A 15,087-nucleotide genomic window follows, 5' to 3' on the forward strand; every position below is an offset into this window, starting at 1 on the left:
GGACTGAGGAAGTCCCTGCAGAATTCAGATGCATACTTTCTGGTGCAACAGCAAGTGCTGGAGGATTTAAGCGCCAAACAAGAGAAAGTTAATAAGCTTGCTAAGCATCTTGCCAGCATTATGGGTACCCAGGATATTGTTTCTTGAGCTCTTCTGAAGTGGTTTCAGTTCTGGACTTGTTTTGCTGCGGCGTTTATATGCTGCTTTGTTCCTATATTTGCACTGGTGGCGGACTGTGATGCCCAGTGGATGTAATATGTGTAATAGCCGTGATAGCCTAGCATAAGTTGCTTGCTAATTTATTTCCTTATTGTCTTGTTTATTTGTTTTCTTGTAGTCAGTGCAATTATTTTTCCGTGGTTTGCTAATGGCCGCAATAACCTATTTTTTAAAACTAGGCCACAATAACCATGGGCTACACATTTACTGTAGTTAACATGGGCCTCCTACGGGCCATAGAAACAATGGGCCTTCTACGAGGCGTAGAAACAATGGGCCTATACGGGCCGTAGACGCGATGGGCCTTCTACGGGTCGTATCATCAATGGGCCTTCTACGGGCCGTATGATCGGTTGGCCAAACATGGGCCAATAACAGACCACATTACGGCCGCAAATGGGCTAGAGTTGAAATCATCCGTTCATGGGCCGACCATAACGGGCCGTCGTTAATCGGCCGTATTTGATGATGCTATAAAAACGGCCCAATGTATTAACGGGCCACAAACGGGCCGACTGTAACCACGGGCTGAATTTGCCCCACAAGCAGAAAATGACAGTAACGGGCTGTAAGTAAACGAATGCTGGAAACGAGCCCAAGAAAAATGGGCCCTGAGAAGGCCGAAAGATAACATGGGCTGGAAACGGCCCAACGGAATAACGGGCCGTTAATGGGTATAAAGTGATACACTCTTCATTACGGGCCAGTTTCACCACGTGCCGTTAATGGGTATAAAGTGATACACTGTTCATTACGGGCCAGTTTTACCATGGGCCGTTAATTGGCCGAGAGTTACAAAGGGCCTCATATGGGCCGAAAGACGTCATGGGCCATACATGGGCCGAGAGTTACAAAGGGCCTCATATGGGCCGAAAGACGTCATGGGCCATACATGGGCCGGAAGTTAAAACGGGCTGGAATTATATTGGACGACCCAGATGTCGCTACTGGGCCTAATTCGGATAGGCCGTAAACAGGCCCTGGGTTAGCGGGATGTAAATGGGCTATATGCGAACAGGTCGTTAACAGGCTTGTCGTGGGCCGGCCCGCCACCTTTTGACCAAGTCAAACAGGCCGGCCTTTTCACAGGAATGGGCCTCTGTTGGGCCGTGCCACGTGTCGACGTATCATAGGCCCTTCGGGTCCAATGAGGGGATGACATCTGTCCCAACGGTGAGCCGACACGTGTTTCCTCCAGCCAATGATGATTTTACACAGAGAAAATCCCCATTGGTTGGGGCTGTTAACGGGTTATCGGATCCAAAACCGGACCCGATAGCTTAATGGCGTTCCGTTATGGTGGATGCCACGTGTCGGTCACCTTTGACGAAAGCACTTCTGTGACGCGCGATTTATCATCATGGAAGTGGACACTTCCGTGATGATAATTTTGGTAATGTCATGGAACACTTCTACGACAGCATAGGTATGACTATCTTGATTCTGTCATAAATTTGTCATGGATGTACATGCATGACAGAAAACGTGACCTACTATGACAAACATGTATCATCACGGAAGTGTATTTTTTGTAGTGGTCACTATAAGCCTTGCAAGCAATGTGACTAAAGAGTTAGTTGCGGGATGATGCATTACGGAACGAGTAAAGAGACTTGTCGGTAATGAGATTGAACTAGGTATGATGATACCGACGATCGAATCTCGGGCAAGTAACATACCGATGACAAAGGGAACAAACGTATGTTGTTATGCGGTTTGACCGATAAAGATCTTCGTAGAATATGTAGGAGCCAATATGAGCATCCAGGTTCCGCTATTGGTTATTGACCGGAGATGTGTCTCGGTCAAGTCTACATAGTTCTCGGACCCATAGGGTCCGCACGCTTAACGTTCGATGATGATTTGTATTATGAGTTATGTGATTTGATGACCGAAGTTTGTTCGGAGTCCCGGATGAGATCACGGACATGACGAGGAGTCTCGAAATGGTCGAGAGGTAAAGATTCATATATTGGAAGGCTATATTCGGACATCGAAATGGTTCCGAGTGATTCGGGTATTTTTCGGAGTACCGGAGAGTTACGGGAATTCGCCGGGTGAAGTATTGGGCCTTAATGGGCTTTAGTGGACAGGAGAGAAGGACCACAAGGGGAGGCAGCGCCCCCCCCCAATGGGCTGGTCCGAATTGGATTAGGAGGGGGCGGCGCCCCCCTCTTTCCTTCTCCCCTCTTCCTCCTTCCCTCCTTCTCCTAGTAGCAATAGGAAAGAGGAGGGAATCCTACTTGGACTGGGGAGTCTCATACGTCCATTTTGCATCATGATTTTATATCGATATTTATTGCATTATGGGTTGCTATTACACATTATGTCACAATGCTTATGCCTTTTCTCTCTTATTTTACAAGGTTTACATGAAGAGGGAGAATGCCGGCAGCTGGAATTCTGGGCTGGAAAAGGAGAAAATATTAGAGACCTATTCTACACAACTCCAAAAGTCCTGAAACTCCACGGAAGTCAGTTTTAGAATATATGTAAAATATTGGACAAAGAAAGCACCAGAGGGGGCCACCCACCGTCCACGAGGGTGGGGCGCGCCCTACCCCCCTGGGCGCGCCCCCTGCCTCGTGGGCCCCCTGGCAGGCCTCCGATGCCCATCTTTTGCTATATGAAGTCTTTCTCCCTGGAAAAAATCAGAAGGAAGCTTTCAGGAAGAAGCGCCACTGTCTCGAGGCAGAACCTGGCGAAACCAATCTAGGGCTCCGGCGGAGCTGTTCCGCCGGGGAAACATCCCTCCGGGAGGGGGAAATCATCACCATCGTCATCACCGTCGATCCTCTCATCGGGAGGGGGTCAATCTCCATCAACATCTTCACCAGCACCATCTCATCTCAAACCCTAGTTCATCTCTTGTATCCGATCTTTGTCTCAAAACCTCAGATTGGTATCTGTGGGTTGCTAGTAGTGTTGATTACTCCTTGTAGTTGATGCTAGTTGGTTTATTTGGTGGAAGATCATATGTGCAGATCCTTTATGCATATTAATACCCCTCTGATTATGAACATGAATATGATTTGTGAGTAGTTACGTTTGTTCCTGAGGACATGGGAGAAGTCTTGCTATAAGTAGTCATGTGAATTTGGTATTCGTTCGATATTTTGATGAGATGTATGTTGTCTTTCCTCTAGTGGTGTTATGTGAACGTCGACTACATGACACTTCACCATTATTTGGGCCTAGGGGAAGGCATTGAGAAGTAATAAGTAGATGATGGGTTGTTAGAGTGACAGAAGCTTAAACCCTAGTTTATGTGTTGCTTCGTAAGGGCTGATTTGGATCCATATGTTTCATGCTATGGTTAGGTTTACCTTAATACTTCTTTTGTAGTTGCAGATGCTTGCAAGAGGGGTTAATCATAAGTGGGATGCTTGTCCAAGGAAGGGCAGTACCCAATCACCGGTCCACCCACATATCAAATTATCAAAGTAACGAACGCGAATCGTATGAGCATGATGAAAACTAGCTTGGCGATAATTCCCATGTGTCCTCGGGAGCGTTTTCATTTATATAAGAGTTTGTCCAGGCTTATCCTTTGCTACAAAAATGATTGGGCCACCTTGCTGCACCTTGTTTACTCTTGTTACTTGTTACCCGTTACGAATTACCTTATCACAAAACTATCTGTTACCGATAATTTCAGTGCTTGCAGAGAATACGTTGCTGAAAAACCGCTTGTCATTTCCTTCTGCTCCTCGTTGGGTTCGACACTCTTACTTATCGAAAGTACTATGACAGATCCCCTATATTTGTGGGTCATCAAGACTCTTTTCTAGCGCCGTTGCCGGGGAGTGAAGCGCCTTTGGTAAGTGGAATTTGGTAAGGAAAAATTTATATAGTGTGCTGAAATTTACTGTCACTTGTTACTATGGAAAATAATCCTTTGAGGGGCTTGTTCAGGGTATCTTCACCCCGACCAGTAGAGCAAAGAGTTGCTCCTCAACCTACTGAACCTACTGAAATTTTTTACTTTGAAATTCCTTCGGGTATGATAGAGAAACTGCTAGCTAATCCTTTTACAGGAGATGGAACATTGCATCCCGATTTGCACCTAATCTATGTGGATGAAGTTTGTGGATTATTTAAGCTTGCAGGTATGCCCGAGGATGTTATCAAGAACAAGGTCTTCCCTTTATCTTTGAAGGGAAAGGCATTGACATGGTTTAGGCTATGCGATGATACTGGATCATGGAACTACAACCGATTGAAATTGGAATTTCATCAGAAGTTTTATCCTATGCATCTGGTTCATCGTGATCGTAATTATATATATAAGTTTTGGCCTCGCGAAGGAGAAAGCATCGCTCAAGCTTGGGGGAGGCTTAAGTCAATGTTATATTCATGCCCCAATCATGAGCTCTCAAGAGAAATTATTATCCAAAAAATTTATGCTCGACTTTCTCTCAATAATCGCTCCATGCTCGATACTTCTTGTACTGGTTCTTTTATGATGAAGACTATTGAATTTAAATGGGATTTATTGGAAATAATTAAACGCAACTCTGAAGATTGGGAACTCGAAGAAGGTAAGGAGTCAGGTATAACGCCTAAGTTTGATTGTGTTAAATCTTTTATGGATACCGATGTTTTCCGTGAATTTAGCACTAAATATGGACTTGACTCTGAGATAGTAGCTTCTTTCTGTGAATCATTTGGTACTCATGTTGATCTTCCCGAGGATAAGTGGTTTAAATATCATCCTCCCATTGAAGTAAAAGTAGTTGAACCTATTAAAGTTGAAGAAAAGACTATCACTTATAATGTTGATCCTATTGTTCCTACCGCTTATATTGAGAAACCACCTTCCCTGCTAGAATAAAGGATCGTGCTAAAGATTCAACTGTGATCAACAAAAGTAATATTATAACACCCAAACCCTCTGAGTAAATTAAAGTTCAACCTAGTATTGCTATGGTTAAAGATCTCTCGGTTGATAATATTGATGGGCATGTTATTTACTTCTGTGATGAAGCTGCTAGAATTGCTAGACCCGATACTAAAAATAAACATAGACATGTTGTAGGCATGCCTGTTATTTCTGTTAAAATAGGAGATCATTTCTATCATGGCTTATGTGACATGGGTGCTAGTGCGAGTGCAATACCTCATTCTTTATACAAAGAAATTATGCATGATATTGCACCTGCTGAGTTAGAAGGTATTGATGTTACAATTAAGCTTGCCAATGGAGATACTATTTCACCAGTTGGGATTGTTAGAGATGTTGAAGTCTTGTGTGGGAAAGTTAAATATCCTACTGATTTTCTTGTTCTTTGTTCCCCATAAGATGACTTTTGTCCCATTATATTTGGCAGACCCTTCTTGAATACTGTTAATGCTAAGATAGATTGCAAAAAGGATGTTGTTACTATTGGTTAGGGGATATGTCTCATGATTTTAATTTTGCTAAATTTCGTAGACAACCCCATGATAAAGAATTTCCTAGTAAAGATGAAATTACTGGTCTAGCTTCTATTGCCGTGCCTCCTAATGATCCTTCAGAACAATATTTGCTCGACCATGAAATGATATGTTTATGAATGAAAGAAGGGAAATAGATGAAGTATTCTTTAAATAGGGACCTTTTTGAAACACAACTTGCCTGTTGAAATTCTAGGGGATCCTCCTCCACCCAAGGGTGATCCCATGTTTGAGCTTAAACCATTACCTGATACTCTTAAATATGCTTATCTTGATGAAAAGAAGATATGTCCTATTATTATTAGTGCTAACCTTTCAGAGCAGGAAGAAGAGAAATTATTGAAAACTCGGAAGAAGCACCGTGCTGCTATTGGATATACTCTTGATGATCTTAAGGGCATTAGTCCCACTCTATGCCATCACAAAATAAAATTGGAGAAGGACACTAAACCGGTTGTTGATCATCAACGACAGTTAAATCCTAAGATGAAAGAAGTGGTAAGAAAAGAAATACTAAAGCTTCTGGAGGCAGGTATAATTTATCCCGTTGCTGATAGTCAGTGGGTAAGTCATGTCCATTGTGTCCCTAAGAAGGGAGGTATTACTGTTGTTCCTAATGATAAAGGTGAATTGATCCCACAAAGAATTGTTACATGTTATAGAATGGTAATTGACTTCCGCAAATTAAATAAAGCTACTAAAAAGGATCATTACCCTTTACCTTTATTGATCAAATGCTAGAAAGATTATCCAAACATACACATTTTTTCTTTCTAGATGGTTATTCTGGTTTCTCTCAAATACCTGTGTCAAAAGAGGATCAAGAAAAGACCACTTTTACTTGCCCTTTCGGTACCTTTGCTTATAGACGTATGCCTTTTGGTTTATGCAATGCACCTGCTACCTTTCAAAGATCTATGACTGCTATATTCTCTGACTTTTGTGAAAAGATTGTTGTGGTTTTCATGGATGATTTCTCCGTGTATGGAACTTCTTTTGATGATTGCTTAAGCAACCTTGATCGAGTCTTGCATAGATGTGAAGAAACTAATCTTGTCTTGAATTGGGAGAAGTGCCACTTTATGGTTAATGAAGGTATTGTCTTGGGGCATAAAATTTCTGAAAGAGGTATTGAAGTTGATAAAGGTAAAGTTGATGCTATTGAAAAGATGTCGTGTCCTAAGGACATCAAAGGTATAAGAAGTTTCCTTGGTCATGCCAGTTTTTATAGGAGGTTCATTAAAGACTTCTCTAAAATTTCTAGGCCTCTAACTGATCTCTTACAAAAAGATGTTCCTTTTGTATTTGATGATGATTGTGTAGAAGCATTTTAAATACTTAAGAAAGCCTTGATTTCAGCACCTATTGTTCAGCCACCTGATTGGAATTTACCCTTTGAAATTATGTGTGATGCTAGTGATTATGTTGTAGGTGCTATTCTAGGACAAAGAGTTGATAAGAAATTAAATGTTATTCAGTATGCTAGTAAAACTCTAGACAGTGCCCAGAGAAATTATGCTATTACTGAAAAAGAATTTTCAGCAGTTGTATTTGCTTATGATAAGTTCAGACCTTACATTGTTGATTCTAAAGTAACTGTTCACACTGATCATGTTGCTATTAAACATCTTATGGAAAAGAAAGATGCTAAACCTACACTTATTAGATGGGTTCTCCTACTACAATAATTTGATTTGCATATTATTGATAGAAAGGGAGCTGAGAACCCCGTTGCAGACAACTTGTCTAGGTTAGAGAATGTTCTTGATGACCCACTACCTATTGATGATAGCTTTCTCGATGAGCAATTAGTTGTCATAAATACTTCTCGTACTACTCCATGGTATGCTGATTATGCTAATTACATTGTTGCTAGATTTATACCACCTAGTTTCACATACCAGCAAAAGAAAAAGTTTTTCTATGATTTAAGACATTACTTCTGGGATGACCCACACCTTTATAAAGAAGGAGTAGATGGTGTTATTAGACGTTGTGTACCTGAGCATGAACAGGAACAGATCCTACGCAAGTGTCACTCCGAGGCTTATGGAGGACACCACGCTGGAGATAGAACTGCACATAAGGTATTGCAATCCAGTTTTTATTGGCCTACTCTTTTCAAAGATGCGCGTAAGTTTGTCTTGTCTTGTGATGAATGTCAGGGGTTGGGTGCGACATATGCCAAAGGATGGCTTATCATGGTGGGAGCGAGTAGAACGTCGCTGATAACCCACAAGTATAAGGGATCAATTGTAGCCTTTTTCGATAAGTAAGAGTGTCGAACCCAACGAGGAGCTAAAGGTAGAACAAATATTCCCTCAAGTTCTATCGACCACCGATACAACTCTACGCACGCTTAACGTTCGCTTTACCTAGAACAAGTATGAAACTAGAAGTACTTTGTAGGTGTTGTTTGATAGGTTTGCAAGAAAATAAAGAGCACGTAAGTAAAAACTAGGGGCTGTTTAGATAAAGACACAATAAAGTAAATATAGCGAGTGTGGAAAAGTGGTGGTAGGAGTTGCGAAATTATCCCTAAGAAATTGACTACTTTACTAGACCGATAGCAAGTATTATGTGGGAGAGGCCACTGCTGGCATGTCATCCCTGACTTGGAATTCTATGCACTTATGATTGGAACTATTAGCAAGCGTCCGCAACTACTAACGTTCATTAAGGTAAAACCCAACCATAGCATTAAGATATATTGGTCCCCCTTCAATCCGTATGCATCAATTTCTATGCTAGGTTGAAGCTTCTGTCGCTCTTGCCCTCCAATACATAGTCCTATCAACATACAACTAACCCTATGGTGTGATCCACGCGCGCGCTCATATGATGGGCACCAAAGGACATCAACATAACCACAAGCAAATTAAATCAATCATAGCAATTCATCAACCACCGATAGGACAACGCAGGTCTACTCACACATCATAGGATGGCAACACATCATTGGATAATAATATGAAGCATAAAGCACCATGTTCAAGTAGAGGGTACAGCGGGTTGCGGGAGTGTGGACCGCTCTAGATAGAGGGGGGAAGGTGATGGAGATGTTGGTGAAGATCGCGATGATGATGGTGGTGGCCACGACAGCGTTCCGGCACCACCGGAAGAGAAGGGGAGAGGGGTCCCCTTCTTCTTCTTCCTTGAGCTCCTCCCTAGATGGGAGAAGGGTTTCCCCTCTGGTCCTTGGCCTCCATGGCATGGGAGGGGCGAAAGCCCCTCCGAGATTGGATCTGTCTTTCTGTCTCTCTCTGTTTCTGCGTTCTGGTATTCTGCCCTTTCACTGTTTCATATATATATGGAGATCCGTAACTCCGATTGGATTGAAACCTTCACCGAGATTTTTTTCCAAAAATTAGCTTTCTTGCGGCCAAAGAAGACAGCAACCGCCTTACGGGGTGGCCACGAGGGGGGCAGGCGCGCCCCCTGCCTCGTGCCACCCTTGGGCACCGTCTCACGTTGATTCTTCTTCCCATATTCTCCAAATATTCCAAAAATATTATTCGTCCATTTTTATCCCGTTTGGATTTCGTTTGATATGGGGTTTCTGCGAAACATAAAACATGCAACAAACAGGAACTGGCACTGGGCACTGGATCAATATGTTAGTCCCAAAAATAATATAAAAAAGTTGCCAAAAGTATATGAAAGTTGAATAATATTGGCATGGAACAATCAAAAACTATAGATACAACAGAGACGTATCAGCATCCCCAAGCTTAATTCCTGCTCGTCCTCGAGTAGGGAAATGATAAAAAAATAATTTTTGATGTGGAATGCTACCTAGCATAATCTTGATCATGTATCTAATCATGGCATGAATATTAAGACACGAGTGATTCAAAGCAATAGTCTATCTTTTGACATAAAAACAATAATACTTCAAGCATACCAACCAAGCAATTATGTCTTATCGAAATAACATAGCCAGGAAAAGCTCATCCCTACAAAATCATATAGTCTGGCTATGCTCCATCTTCACCACACAAAGCATTCAAATCATGCACAACCCCGATGACAAGCCGAGCAATTGGTTCATCCTTTTTAACGCACTTCAGCCTTTTCAACCCTCACGCAATACATGAGCATGAGCCATGGACATAGCACTATAGGTGGAATAGAATATGATGGTGGAGGTTGTGTGGAGAAGACAAAAAATGAGAAAGTCTCAAATTGACGCGGCTAATCAACGGGCTATGGAAATGCCCATCAATTGATGTCAATGTGAGGAGTAGCTAGGGATTGCCATGCAACGGATGCACTAGAGCTATAAGTGTATGAAAGCTCAAACTGGAAACTAAGTGGGTGTGCATCCAACTTGCTTGCTCATGAAGACCTCGGGAATTTGAGGAAGCCCATCATCGGAATATACAAGCCAAGTTCTATAATGAAAATTCCCACTAGTATATGAAAGTGATAACTCAAGAGACTCTCTATATGAAGAACATGGTGCTACTCTGAAGCACAAGTGTGGTAAAAGGATAGTAACATTGCCCCTTCTCTCTTTTTCTCTCATTTTTTTTGTTTTCTCTTTTTTTCTCTTTTTTTGGTGGCCTTCTTTGGCCTCTTTTTTTTATTTGGGCTTCTTTGGCCTCTTTTATTTATTTTTAAAGTCCGGAGTCCCATCCTGACTTGTGGGGGAATCATAGTCTCCATCATCCTTTCCTCACTGGGGCAATGCTCTAATAATTATGATCATCACACTTTTATTTACTTACAACTCAATATTACAACTCGATACTAGAACAAAGATATGACTCTATATGAATGCCTCCGGCGGTGTACCGGGATGTGCAATGATCTAGCATAGCAATGACATCAAAAAAATGGACAAGCCATGAAAACATCATGCTAGCTATCTTACGATCATGCAAAGCAATATGATAATAAATGCTCAAGTCATGTATATGATGATGATGGAAGTTGCATGGCAATATATCTCGGAATGGCTATGGAAATGCCATGATAGGTAGGTATGGTGGCTGTTTTGAGGAAGATATAATGAGGTTTATGTGTGATAGAGCGTAACGTATCACGGGGTTTGGATGCACCAGCGAAGTTTGCACCAACTCTCAAGGTGAGAAAGGGCAATGCACGGTACCGAAGAGGCTAGCAATGATGGAAGGGTGAGAGTGCGTATAATCCATGGACTCACATTAGTCATAAAGAACTCATATACTTATTGCAAAAGTTTATTAGCCCTTGAAGCAAAGTACTACTACGCATGCCCCTAGGGGGATAGATTGGTAGGAAAAGACCATCGCTCGTCCCCGACCGCCACTCATAAGGAAAGCAATGAAAGAACACCTCATGCTCCGACTTTGTTACATAACGGTTCACCATACGTGCATGCTATGGGACTTGCAAACCTCAACACAAGTATTTCTCAATTTCATGATTACTCAACTAGCATGACTCTAATATCACCACCTTTATATCGCAAAACTATTGCAAGGAATCAAATATATCATATTCAGTGATCTACAAGTTTTATGTAGGATTTTATGACTAACCATGAGAATGACCAGTTCCTGTCATCTCTCTAAATAGATATAAGTGAAGCAAGAGAGTTTAATTCTTTCTAAAAAAGATATGCCCACGCTCTAACAAATATAAGTGAAGCAAAAGAGCATTCTACAAATGGCGGTTTTCTATGTGAAGAGAAACAGGCAATCCAAACTTCAAATGATAAAAGCGAAGCACATGAAGCATTCTATAAAGCCATACTGAAAAGATTTAAGTGAAGTGCAAATAGCATTCTATAAATCAACCAAGGACTATCTCATACCAGCATGGTGCATAAAATAAAAATGCAAAATAAATGCAAAATACGCTCCAAGATTTGCACATATCACATGAATGAAACGAATCCGAGAACATACCGATACTTGTTGAAGAAAGAGGGGATGCCTTCCGGGGAATCCCCAAGCTTAGACGCTTGATTCTCCTTGGATATTTACTTGGGGTGCCTCGGGCATCCCCAAGCTTGATCTCTTGCCTCTCTTCCTTCTTCTCACATCGATACCTTCTCGATCATCGGACACTTCATCCACACAAAACTTCAACAGAAAACTCGGTAAGATCCGTTAGTATAATAAAGCAAATCACTACTCTAATTACTATTGAAAACCAATTCATATTTTTTTTTGTCATTGTAGCTACTGTAATATAACTTTTTCATGGCTTAATCCACTGATATAAATCGATAGTTTCATCAAAACAAGCAAACTATGCATAAAAAACAGAATCTGTCTAAAACAGAACAGTCTGTAATAATCTCAACATTCACCATACCTATGGTACTTCAACAATTCTACCAAAATTAGGAAAAATAAAAAATTTGCATAGAAAGACAGTGCAAAAAGTTTCAGAACCATTTGACGTTCCAGTAAACAATGTAAAATCAAGCACTACAGCCAAAGTTTCTGTCCTGCACCGTACAAACCAACAAGCATTGTAAACATCCTAAAGGCAAACCTTGGCACATTATTTTTATTATACAATGGAATTGTACAAGGGGATAATTATTTTTGTTGAAAAGTTTCTGTAATCAAGATTCACAAAGTTTCCATGGGCATGAACAAAGTTCAAGGACGCCCCCCACTTTCACAATGCTCGTCTATCTCACTTTCACTTTTCTTTTTGAAAAGTTTTGGGTTCCCCTCTTTATTTTTTTTGTTTTTAAACTATATAAAAGCACACAACAGAAATAAATGACTCTCTAAAACTTCCGGGTTGTCTCCCTGGCAGCGCTTTCTTTAAAGCCATTAAGCTAGGCATATAGTGCTCAAGTAGTGAATCCACCCGGATCCCAAGGTATATCAAAGCCAATTTTAATTAGCAATGATTTGGCATTTAGTAGTGAGCACAAAGCAACATATATCATGTAATGACGAAGTATAACTCTCTTCCTATGCATCGGCATGTCATAAAAGAACAATTCATGCACACATAGTAAAGGCCAATGCATAGTATAAACAATTTCTTGCAATTTTATCATGTGGGAAACATAGAGAGGTGGAGATATAGTTCCTCTCTCATAATAATTGCAAGTAGGAGCAGCAAGCACATGCATATTATATTCATCAAAATCATCATGTGCAATGGTAAAAGGCAACCCATCAATATAATCCTTAATAAGTGCAAACTTCTCCGATATAGTGTAGTCGGGAGAATTCAAAAAGATAATAGGACTATCATGCGTGGGTGCAATAGCAACAATTTCATGTTTAACATAAGGAACTATAGCAAGTTCATCTCCATAAGCATCGTTCATATTGGCATCTTGGCCACAAGCATAGCAAGCATCATCAAAAAGGGATATTTCAAGAGAATCAACGGGATCATAACAGTCATCATAGCAATCATCCTTCGGTAAGCACGAAGGGAAATTAAAAAATGTATGAGTTCAAGAGTTACTCTCATTAGAAGGTGGGCACGGGTAGCTAACCCGCTCTTCCTCCTTTTGTTCTTCGCTCTCCTCATCATCTTTTTCATCCAATGAGCTCACAGTTTCATCAATTTCTTCTTCCATAGATTCCTGCAAAATATTAGTCTCTTCTTGGACAGTGGAGACTTTCTCAATAAATGCATCAATATCGGAATTGAATTCATAATTGGCATAGCAATATTTAAGGATAGCTAAATTTTCAGGTCTATAAACAGCATCATAAAGATTTTCAAACTCTTTGAACATAGATTCAATTTCATAAGCACCCATAAAAGCAACGAATTCTTCTATTTGTTCCACATCATAGTAATCATATATATACCTCTAGCATAAGAAGCCAAGGTTTCATTGTCATTAAATTCGCATGAAAAGGGAAGGTGTGGAGACTTCATCCTAGAGCAACAAGTATAATCATATCTCAAGCATAGTTGCCTAGCATACCAATATAACATATAAATTTGATCCCATAATAGTTTCCCTTTTTGAGTCAAGCGATAATCCTTAAAGTATTCACGTTGATCCAACATTACTCCCATTATAAAGTTGAATGTGGTTTTCTCAGGATTATCAAAGTAGTACATAATATCTTTCACATAATGATCATCGAGGGTTTTAGGAGGTTCCCCATCTCCATGAGTAGCAAGTACACCTAATTTTTTTGGTATTTCGTGTTCCATATCCATAACTAAAGATAGAGAACAACTAAGAACAGCAACTAAAAATTACTTAGTGATAAAGCAAACAAGCACACACGATAATATTCACCCCACGCTATGACTCCCCGGCAACGGCGCCAGAAAAAGGTCTTGATAACCCACAAGTACAGGGGATCAATTGTAGCCTCTTTCGATAAGAAAGAGTGTCGAACCCAACGAGGAGCTAAAGGTAGAACAAATATTCCCTCAAGTTCTATCGACCACCGATACAACTCTACACACGCTTAACGTTCGCTTTACCTAGAACAAGTATGAAACTAGAAGTACTTTGTAGGTGTTGTTGGATAGGTTTGCAAGATAATAAAGAGCAATTAAGTAAAAACTAGGGGCTGTTTAGATAAAGACACAATGAAGTAAATATGGCGAGTGTGGAAAAGTGGTGGTAGGAGTTGTGAAATTGTCCCTAAGCAATTGACTACTTTACTAGACCGATCGCAAGTATTATGTGGGAGAGGCCACTGCTAGCATGTCATCCCTGACTTGGGATTCTATGCACTTATGATTGGAACTATTAGCAAGCGTCCGCAACTACTAACGTTCATTAAGGTAAAACCCAACCATAGCATTAAGATATATTGGTCCCCCTTCAATCCCGTATGCATCAATTTCTATGCTAGGTTGAAGCTTCTGTCACTCTTGCCCTCCAATATATAGTCCTATCAACATACAATTAACCCTATGGTGTGATCCACGCGCGCGCTCATATGATGGGCACCAAAGGACAGCAACATAACCACAAGCAAATTAAATCAATCATAGCAATTCATCAACCACCGATAGGACAACACTAATCTACTCAGACATCATAGGATGGCAACACATCATTGGATAATAATATGAAGCATAAAGCACCATGTTCAAGTAGAGGGTACAGCGGGTTGCGGGAGAGTGGACCGATGTAGATAGAGGGGGGAAGGTGATGGAGATGTTGGTGAAGATGGCAGAGGTGTTGGTGAAGATCGCGGTGATGATGATGGTGGCCACGGCAGCGTTCCGGCGCCACCGGAAGAGAAGGGGAGAGGGGGGCCCTTCTTCTTATTCTTCCTTGACCTCCTCCCTAGATGGGAGAAGGGTTTCCCCTCTGTTCCTTGGCCTCCATGGCATGGGAGGGGCGAAAGCCCCTCCGAGATTGGATCTATCTTTCTGTCTCTCTCTATTTCTGCGTTCTGGTATTCTGCCCTTTCACCATTTCGTATATATATGGAGATCCGTAACTCCGATTGGATTGAAACCTTCGCCGAGATTTTTTTTCCA

Source organism: Aegilops tauschii, chromosome 1 (assembly GCF_002575655.3).
Source record: "Aegilops tauschii subsp. strangulata cultivar AL8/78 chromosome 1, Aet v6.0, whole genome shotgun sequence".
NCBI classification, from domain to species: domain Eukaryota; kingdom Viridiplantae; phylum Streptophyta; class Magnoliopsida; order Poales; family Poaceae; genus Aegilops; species Aegilops tauschii.